Here is a 10,800-nt window from a genome sequence, read left to right as displayed (position 1 = left end):
CCAGCGAGAGAGATAGCAGATCTTTGGAGAAGAGCTGCTGTACCGTTCATTTCTTCTCTCTGCCTTACCTTCTCATGCTGCTCACAAGAAGAGTCGGTATATTGCGCCCCCATGGGCTGTGAGATGGTGCAATTCAGAGGAGTTTGGCAGTCACTTTCAGACTCTTGTTTTGATGCATTAGACATGAAGCTCCCTACAGGAAGATGGGTACAAAACTACAGCCCATTTTCTCCCCTGTACAACACATTTTCTCCCCTGTACAATAATGTTATTCATTTCTCTTTCACCTGCCCCAGAGAACCTTTCTGCCAAATGTTGCATTTAAAAGGAAAAAAATGCATTTTCATTGAGAATATCACAAAGGGCCTTACACAGAGCCTCATGGAGACCCAGTTCGTCTTAGCCAAGGGCCCTGCACATTTAGGCTGGGTTGGCAAAAAATTAATTGACTAATGTCTCCTGCGCAATAGTTTATTGTCTAGCCACAGTAAACTCCCTTCTAAAAGCTGGATCTCAGTGGAGGCTTTAATGGTTCTCAACTGACAAAAAAGCACTGAACTTTCTGGGAAAGTTAAAAGTTGTTGACCTTCTGGATAAAAATCACTCCTCTGTGTACATTTCAGCCTGCCGGGTGGGGCGGGAGAGAATCTTCCACCAAAAACAACCTACACACACACACAGCGCTAGCACTTCACTGATGACTTAGTGGTCATGGAGTTGCTTATATCAAGTAAAAACAAAACAACACAACAGATACAGAGCAAGGAAACAATGGCTAGATATTAACATCATGTAACAAAAATGTGGGAAGAGCTTGTTGCTGTCAGGGACTTTTGACACACTGAGTTTTTGGATGCCTCTGATGAAGTTACTCTAGACTACTTCCAGGATCATGAGCTTTGCTCAATACCTTTAGGGTCTGGAGTGTGAGGCTAGTCACTGGGGGTTAAGGATGGGGCTTTTTTGGCACCAACATTTCCCTCCCTTCCACCAGAGAAAAAGAAAAAAAAAACCTGTTCCACAGCAGGATGGGAGACTCGCAGTGTTCCCCGGAAGCTGAGCGCTTGGGCGGCTACCCAGGAGAAATTCAGGTACCACCCAGCTAATTAGCAGAGCACCCACAACCAGCAGCATGTGTTGCTACTGGTGATGCACATCCACACCTACTTTGGAGCACCTACCAAAATTATTCCACACATGGATGGAAAAAATTAGAGGGAACATTGGAGACTTGCTGGGCAGTCCACAAGGGATCTTGTTGGGATGGGTCAGGAGGATTGATACCTGAGGAGCTGCAATCCCACTCCCCTAGATTACCTCACTCCCTTTACATAGGTTTTGCAAAAGGCGGGAATCCTTTGTGTTCAGTCTAAACTTTCCCTCTGTGCTTGTGGGACACCATCCGACATGGAGCCCAGCATCAGGTGACATTCAATGTTTTGATAGGACCCACCATAGCCCCTCCTCCCAGGCTTACAGGAAAAACAAATCTATTCACAGATCTCTGTCCTGAGTATTGGGCCATTAAATTCCCTGAGTATTACTAATGGCCCTCATGCAGCAGGGCTACATTAGCAACACAGACTTATAGTTCATATTTCTAACTTCAAACACTGGAATGGTACATGCATACAAACTGGATAATCACACTCAGTAGATTGCAAACTTTCCAGTAATATCTCACTGGGAGCCTTTTGCATAAAGCATACTCCAGTTATGTCATAGTCATAAGCATATTTTCATAAAGCCTACAGATTGCTCTGTCACGTGTTAGACCAACCTGTGAACACAAAAGCCACGGGCAGATGGATGGAGTTTGTGACTGGATTCAAGTGAAACCAGTGCCAAGAAATGGCCTAGCATCTTTGCTGCAGCCCCTGAACAGGTATAACGTGGGCAAAGTACCTCTGGTTTTTCCTACTAGGATGCCAGCAGTAATCCTCAAGCTGAGCAAGACCAGTCACCCATCAGAGTGAGTGGCCCAGTTGTGAAGATTCTCTGCTTTATGATCCAGTTCTTGGGAGACACCTCTGAGACTCTCCCATCTCTCACACTCTTAATGCAACAGTAAAGAGCTGTTCGGTCACAAGTGTTTGGTTGCTGTCACTGGAAACAGCAACCCTGGAGCTGAAAAATCTCAATAGCCCAATCCCCTCTTGCATGGAATCTAGCAGCATCCCATTCAATTGTTATAGGACCCCATCAAAATCACACTAAAAGCAGCGCTTAATAGAGAACTATGTTCTTTATGTAAGTTCTTTGGAAACCAAACTCTAGAATTCTACAACAGGAATAAAATTCTGTTTTTTGTTATGGAGAACTGACCAAAAAACCCCTAGAGAAAGGTTATTAAATTCGGTAGGACTTGTCCTTAAGAACTCAGGCGCAAAGTCACAATCTCTGAGTCAGTTTTCACTCAAAAACTTGGAAGCTTTTTTTTTTTTCTTCCTGCTAATGACCTACCAGACCTTAACTCACCTGACATGCCCTAGATGTATACCTTATACTCCTCCTGTAGAGTAACCTCTCAACTCCCTTGGTTGTTCCCAGTCCAACAGTTTGCTATAACTTGGAGGTATTTCATCTGCTTCTGGTTCTTGGGAAGATGGCAGTTGGCAGAGGATGTTACAGTTTGCGCAAGTGGCCAAAGTCCCATTCCCCCTGTCCTACTCAAGCAGGACCCCTGCTGGCTTTCTGGTGGAGCTGAGAAGAACACAGTGAATGGCCCAGGGACAGGCCCATGCCTCAGGCTCTCCAAGTCACTTTTCTGGGATTCTCACTGAGAGAATTAGGCAAAGTTGGTAAACATGCCACAGATGGTTTCTGGAATGAAGTGATGGAAAACCATGAAATGTTCTGTAAAATGTCCTAATTGCATTGCTCAGCCATTGGGTAATTCAGTTCATAAATGAGGAACGAACTTGAGCAAGGGCAGAAAGGAGACAGAGGCAGCTCAGGAGAAGTGAGAGAGTAGTTACTGGGCACAGCTATTTTCCCCAGTGCGTTTGGGCTCTGTTGTGAGGAATAAGGAAGCCAACAGGAACATTTCTCCTGTCAACCTAGCATAGTGGGCCTCCCCCAGAAAAATCGATACAGGGTACATCAACTCCAGCTATGCAATTCAAATAGCTGGGGTAGAGTATCTTGCATCGATTTTCTTTGCCAGTGTAGACCTGGCCTGAGGCCGTTTTCTCGACCAGAAACTCGACTCAGAGGTCTCAACATCTGTACCTTAAAACACAGACTATGAGCCTTCGCTCCCATATTCCCCCTACACTACGATGCACTCAAATCTATCTTTTGCAGATGCATTGGGGCTGAAAAATCATTGACTGCAAGAAGGCCAGACCCAGCTGTGCTCCAGAAAAGACACCCACCAGCGGCTGCTGGGCTTGCTTGTAAATCAAGCCATTTCCAGAACATGGCTCAGATATTTAGTTCCCTAGTTCTGTGCTCTACCTAACCTTGCCTGGGCTGTTTAATGCTTCACAGGGGTGGATTATATGCATATTGTGTGGGGAGGAAAACAAGGGAGAAGGAAGGCATTGTGCTCTTTTAACCCAGCCGGCATCTGTGTTATGTCACCTCGCTAAGACTCATCCAGCTCTGGGCACCTCTACACCAGCAGGCAAAGCCAGGGAGGGTACAAAAGCCATAAGAGTTCTTTAACCCCCAATCTTTCATCGGCCTTGTGGGATACTAGGGGCAGATGCCATGGAATCTTGTGGGATACTAGGGGTAGATGCCATGGTTGCCTAGGGGACAAATGAGGAAGCCCGGTCACCTATCCCTCAGGGAGTCGCAGGGCAGAGAGGGGAACGTTGGCCAGAGAAGAGAAGCAACCATCGGGGAGACAAATGAAGTCACATTGACTTTCACGGTTTATAGATGGATTTTAAGAGTGCAGAACCCTCCCTCACAAGAGTTAACCGAGCTGCTGGGAAAAGGCAGCCACTTTTACCGAGGACCCAGCACATCATGGCAAACCAAAAGCAAAGCACCAAACTCTGAAATGGGCTGGGTCAGAAGCAGAGGGATGCTAAGCCACAGACCTCCCAGGATTTCCTTTCATGCCAGCCTCTGAACATTCAACTCTGATCCCAGCTAGGAAACGATAGCTCTGCAGCAGCCAAACCCAGCCCCTGCCTCAGGAAGTCGGCTTTTGAGTGAGAAAGTGCCTGTCTGGGGGAGTCAGTAGTGACACCCAGCAGCACTTTAGGGTCCACAGGGATGAAAAAGTGGCGCGGGGTGCTATGCAACTATCCCAGACACAGAGGCACACATGGGAGGATCCATGCAAAACCAGCCACCTCACTATGCTCATTTGCCACACTCCTAAATCACTTGACACCCATGTGGGAAAACAGAGCTCAGGTAAAGTTGCCAAGAGAGATTGGGGGCCCACAGTATCCAGCATGTAGGAAGGGACAGCATCTGCCTCAAACAGAAAAGTCAAACCAAGGATGGGAGGGGAAACAGCCCAGAATAGGCAAATCTTGCCCAAAGTCACACAACAGGCCACCGGCAGAACAGAGTCCCAGTCCAGTACCTATTCGAATAGGGCCCTGAACTCAGAGCCTCCAGAAGCTACCAGACTATGAACAAGGATCATCAATAAGAATAAATGAGAGTGCCAGTGCCAGCTGGGGTCCTGTCCCCCCCACATTACACGCTGTGAATCACATCTGCAGCAGAGACTTGCGAGCACTGGGAGAAATCTACCTCAGGGACAAAGCCCAGCTAGAGGAAGGGTTGAGGGTTCCTTCCCAGCCTGTAAAACTCCGGTAAGTAAATACCAAAGGCACAGCCCAAGAATCATGTGTCTGACATTTGGCTTTGTAGCCATATGATGCTGGTCTAACAGCTCCTAGGTCAAAGGTTAAGCGCTCCAGTTCCTCTTTCTGATCCGTGGCTATCCCATTATTTCCATGTTGTCAGACACAAACCAAAAAGCCTCTCTGCATTGTCAGGATGGAGCGGCTGGACGTGGCTTTCCCAGCTACGCCCTGGGTCAGCTTGGAACGGAATAGCAGGCAGTTTGCTAAGCCCGAGAGTTCAAAAGGGTAAGATGGGACTTCAGTTCACAGGGCTGATGTCCTGAGACGTGCATATAAAAGCGGGAATACAAGTGCTCTTGGTAGGTCCATGCTGGGGCAATCAACTTGCTGGAAAACATGGCTCCCTTCCAGCCATTGGCTGCATGTGCAAGAGACAGCAGAAAGGCTGCACAGGGGTGACACCCACAGCCCCGGACTCTCAGCACACCGGCAATAGATCTTTGCCACCCCAGCTAAGGGGTGATGTCACTAGCTAAGAGTAGTAGTAGCCTCTGGGTAAGGCACTAACAACAGACGCAGCTCATGCTTTACCAATACACTATCTGCCACCAGACGGGCCTGCGCAGACCTTAGCTGCACGAGGGATGTGAACAGGGACCCAGTTACGCGGTAAACATCGCTCTTAGCAACTGATACATATTGGTGACCGGTTAACTGGCAGCCTTGCCAGGACAGGAACCGAGAGGCCTGCAGGCTGACTCCGCAGCTGGGGCTGCGGCTGTGGCCATGCCCACAGGTGAGGGGGGCCGCTCCAAACCCCTGCCCGTGGAATCCCGCTTAATCGGATAACTGGTTAAATGTAACTGGCTAACTGATTAAGCAGGACTTTACATCCCTAACCTCTACCTTGCCCCTTTTCTGCCCCATAGCTCAAGAGGAGATGAACAAGCTATGTCCAACCCACAGACCCTGAGGGGAATAACTGAGTGGGCTGTGCCCACGAAAGCTCGTGACCCTACACATATTTTGTGAGTCTGTACGGTGCCACAGGACTACTCGTTTTTAAAGTCACAGACTAACCCAGCTCCCGCTCTGAGGCTTTTTATACATGAAAAAGAATCCGAGGTCGGTGGTCCGGGTTCTTGTAACAAACGTCTCCCACGTCAAACTCCACATCCCTCCAAAGTGACCACTGTCCTCCTGGACCAAAATACACTCAGCTGCCAAGACACTGAGCCCTCTGGAAAGCCTTGCCCCCTAGTGCCACTCTTTCTGCTACAGGCACGCATGAATCGCCTTCCTGAAAACTCCACCTGGGATGCCCAGTCCTCTACCTGTGCGGAGGCTTGCACCTCAGTGAGTTTCTCTGAAAAGAGCAAGGAGGAGCTCTGGGAGCATCTGTCTTGTTGAGCTTGTCTTATGCTGCGGGGGAGGAGGGGCAGGTTGGGAAAAGAACCAGCAGTTCCACTTCAGAAGGGATTATCAGAGATGCTTAAAAAAATTAAAAGTTTCAACATGTATAATTTTGACCTAATTGTTCATCAAAATGTCTAGTTTCAACAGAAAAAGGGGATCAAAATTATTCTGTTTCTCAAAGAGCTGTAGAGCAGTGCTCCCTGTAACTTGTGCAGCTACTCGGGAGAGATTCAAATGCTGCCCACTTCATTAGCAGAGTGCCCACAGCCAGGATTCGTTTCTATGGGGTGTGCACATTCAGACATGCCTGGATGCACATCAAATTATTCTGCACATGGATAGAAAAGATTAGAGAGAACATTGCTATTGAGCTCCTTAAACACTTGGGAATGTCAACAAAGTTCACCATAAAAATCTCAAAATGTGGACAAAGAAAGGACGAAATTTTCATGCAAATTAGTTCTGTGTTGTTTCAGAAGGGCTGTTGAGTAGATTCATAGACTTTAAGGTCAGAAGGGACCATTATGATCATCTAGTCTGACCCCCTGCACAGTGCAGGCCACAGAATCTCACCCACCCCTCCCAGAATAATCCTCTCACCTATATCTCAGATATTGAAGACTTCAAATACTTTGAAGACCCCAAGATGCAGAGAATCCTCCAGCTGTGATCTGTACCCCATGCTACAGAGGAAGGCGAAAAACCTCCAGGGCCTCTGCCAATCTACCCTGGAGGAAAATTCCTTCCCGATCCCAAATATGGCGATCAGCTAAACCCTGAGCATGTGGGCAAGACTCACCAGCCAGACACCCAGAAAGTTCTCTATAGTAACTCCTATCATCCCTCCATTGACCTATTTCCCACTGATAATGAATGGTCAATTAGTTACCAAGATCATGTTATCTCATCAAACCATCCCCTTCATAAACCCATCTAGTTTAATCTTGAAACCAGATAGATCTTTTGCCCCCACTACTTCCCTTGGAAGGCCGTTCCAGAACCTCACTCCTCTAAAGGTTAGAAACCTTCGTCTAATCTCAAGTCTAAACTTCCTACTAGCCAGCTTATATCCATTTGTTCTTGTGTCCACATTGGTATTAAGATTAAATAATTCCTCTCCCTCCCTGGTATTTATCCCTCTAATATATTTAAAAAGTGCAATCATGTCCCCCCTCAGCCTTCTCTTGGTAAAGGTAAACAAGCCAAGCTCTTTGAGTCTCCTTTCATAAGACAGGTTTTCCATTCCTCGGATCATCCTATTGGCCCTTCTTTGTACCTGTTCCGGTTTGAATTCATCCTTCTTAAACATGGGAGACCAGAACTGCACACAGTATTCCAAATGGGGTCTCACCAATGCCTTGTATAAAGGCACTAACACCTCCTTATCTCTACTGGAAATACCTCGCCTAATACATCCCAACACCGTATTAGCCTTTTGCACGGCCATGTCACAATGGCGGCTCATAGTCATCCTGTGATCAACCAGGACTCGGAGGTCCTTCTCCTCCTCTGTTACTTCCAACTGATGTGTCCCCAGCTTATAACTAAAATTCTTGTTATTAATCCCTAAATGCATAACCTTACACTTCTCCCTATTAAATTTCATCCTATTGCTATCACTCCAATTTACAAGATCATCCAGATCTTCCTGTATGATATCCCGATCCTTTTCTGAATTGGCAATAGCTCCCAACTTTGTGTCATCCACAAATTTTATCAGGACACTCCCACTTTTGGTGGAAGATTCATAGAGTTTATGTCCAGGAGATTTATCCTAGTCTGATCTCCTGCATAAAACACAGGCTATAGAATTTCAGCCTGTACTGAGCCCACAAAAACCATCTCTTTTCTCTGAGCTTCTCCAGGAGGGTGTGAAGAGCAAAGAGGGCATCAGCTGTAACTCCTCTCCTGAAAAAAATCCACCGTTCCACACAGGGGCTTTTCAGTCACCTTCACCTGTCCTTTCATAGCCCAGGACACCAGTGTAATTCAGCAGCTACATGCAGCATGGCAGCTCCTTTGGTTTACCAAAGCTCCCGCGTCATTCATCTCCATAGTCTCTATCCTAAGAGTATTGTTGGCCAGACTTGTAAAGGATGTGACTTCTTCCCTTCCCGGTGACTTTCATGCACCCATCAGTACCCCATGATCTATTGTTAAAGAGAAATGAGTTTGGGATGCGTCCTCCCTGCTGTCATCAGCTAGGAGGCTTTCCTCCTTCTCAAAGTGTTTGCAATCGCCACGTCCAGCGCCAGCCACGGCTGTGGGACTCTTCCCCTTGCAGAGTTTCTGGTTCCAACACCATGTCTTCCACAGACTGTTTCAGACCCAGCCTTCGTAATTCCCCAATCCCTTTATTCACATCTGGTTATTCCAGGAGTCCCTATCCCTTTTCACACCAGGATCCAGCCCCTACCTGCATCGCTGCCCTCCCCCTCCCCCCGGGCTATTTTCATCTTTCCAGCCCCAGAGTTACAGACTCATGAGGCCTGTCTAAGCCTTGGAACAACAGCCAAATCACTGAGGTGTATCAAAGAAGCACTGAAGGTTTTGAAGCTTGCCTGTGGGTAGATTTTGCCTGCTCCACACACAGCAGCATCAGCCTTAGGAAGCTGTCCTTGCTAAAGTGACAGCACTGTCACACAAGTCACTCAGAGCTGTGAATTGTCAACTGGCATTAGCACTGAACCAAAGTCTCCTGGCATCTGCTAACTTTCTGCACCATCCACGGGAGGCAGATGGCCAGTGGCACCGCTCACATCCGTGCTCTGCTAACGAGCAACAACGGAAACACGTGTGGTGGTTCTCCATCTGCCAGCTGATGTGTGTACACACAGGGCCACTTGGCAACTGGATTTATATCCATTACCAACTAATGAAACGTAAGTGGCTGACAACAAGCTCAACCACTGCCAAAATCCAACATGAGGCCTGCAGATGTCCTGGAGAACAGCTAACCCTTTTGGAAGGTTAGTGCAGTAGAAAAGGTTACCCTTAAATTTGGTACAGATGCTACTCTTGCCATTTGAAAACCACATTCTCTGTGGATTTTCCTCTCTCCCCCCCCACCCCCACCCTCGAGAAAAACACATAAATTCCGTTTCAAATCCTGGCCATTAACATCATCTTCTGGTTCAAATTACATGACTAGGGGGTTCCCCCCCACCACCGTATGTTGCAATTTGTCTCTTACCCGAGGGCATTTGAGGGAAAAAAGGGGAATCTAGCATGAACTCAAGGAACGAACTCAAACTGTAACATACAGTTAGCTGAACTGCTATCAGATTCTCCTTGTAAGCTTAAATCTAGGATCATATGCAGCTAGTCTGCTCATTTTTTTACCCATGTTAAATTACAGCCAGGGCATGTCCATGAGCGGTAACATGTTAAGTGCTAGGGGAGCAGAGAGGAACTGAACCTCGAAACAAAAGGACTTGATCCTGATCCTAATGAAGTCAGTGAAAACACTGCCTAGCAACAATAGGGCAGGATTAGACACAGCAACATTATTTCAAAGTAACTTCCTCCATGTCTTCACAGCAGGCAGTTATTTCGAAAGTGTCAAAATAACGTCGAGCTGGAGGACTTCTTACTCTGACTCCTGTAACCCTCATTGTACAAGGAGTAAGGGAAGTGGGAGGAAGAGTGCTCTATTTCGAAATAAGTGCTGTGCAGACGCTCCCAATGTAAGCTATGCAATTGATGTAGCTCAATTTGCATAGCTTATTTCAAGTTAAGCCCTTCTGTGTAGACACACCTGAGTGAGCTTTATTGCAGCCACTTGCAAACTTTCCCCTTTCTTCTGAGAGCAGCAGAGAAAAGGCAGTTGCCTATAGAGGAAAGCTAATGAATTCCCCCCCCGACAGCCTTTGTGAGGAAGGTCTTGTGGCAAGTACGTAACAGCCTCAATTCCTGCTAACACGTTATTTTGGGTGATCCAATTGTACAACGTGAAAAAAGAATGGCTGATTAAAGTGTTTGTTATTTCCAGAGCCAGTGGCAAAGGGGTGCCTGCGCTGTTTCTCAATGCGGGTCCACTTCAGAGGAGATGCTTTTGGTTTTAAAAAAAAAATTCTCTAAATACTTCAACATAATAGCTAATGAAACAGCAAATGAATGTCGAAAATTTCAGATCACTCATTTATTAGCCACTTTAGTCAAAGAGGAGAAAGAACATGGGAACATCGGCACAGGAAGTCATACAGCAGGCTATTTCTGTATCTTTTCACATAACACTGCCCACGTTAACATCTAACTGGTAACAGTCAGTGTATTCTTGCTGGAGGGAGCAGGATAGCTCCCCACCGGTGCTCCATAGAAGCTGGGTGCTTGTGCGGCTGTGCAGGAGAAATTGCTGATCGGCTAATAAGCAGAGTGCTCTCAGCTAAGCTGTGCATTTATATGGGTGGTGCACATTCGCCCTTGCCTCGGTGCACATAAAAATTATTCTGCACTTGGATGGAAAAGATTAGAGGGAACCTTGCTCCCCATTGTACATTCTCTATCCTGGCTATTAAGTACAAACAGCGGATCTTCCACCACTGCCCTTGGGAAGCTATTCTGGAATCTGAACAAAAGGAAGGACAGGTATTAGCCTAAGATTTGG

Source organism: Pelodiscus sinensis, chromosome 27, assembly GCF_049634645.1.
Source record: "Pelodiscus sinensis isolate JC-2024 chromosome 27, ASM4963464v1, whole genome shotgun sequence".
NCBI classification, from domain to species: domain Eukaryota; kingdom Metazoa; phylum Chordata; order Testudines; family Trionychidae; genus Pelodiscus; species Pelodiscus sinensis.
The sequence above is the reverse complement of the archived record's forward strand: the minus strand, read 5'-3'. Positions refer to the sequence as shown.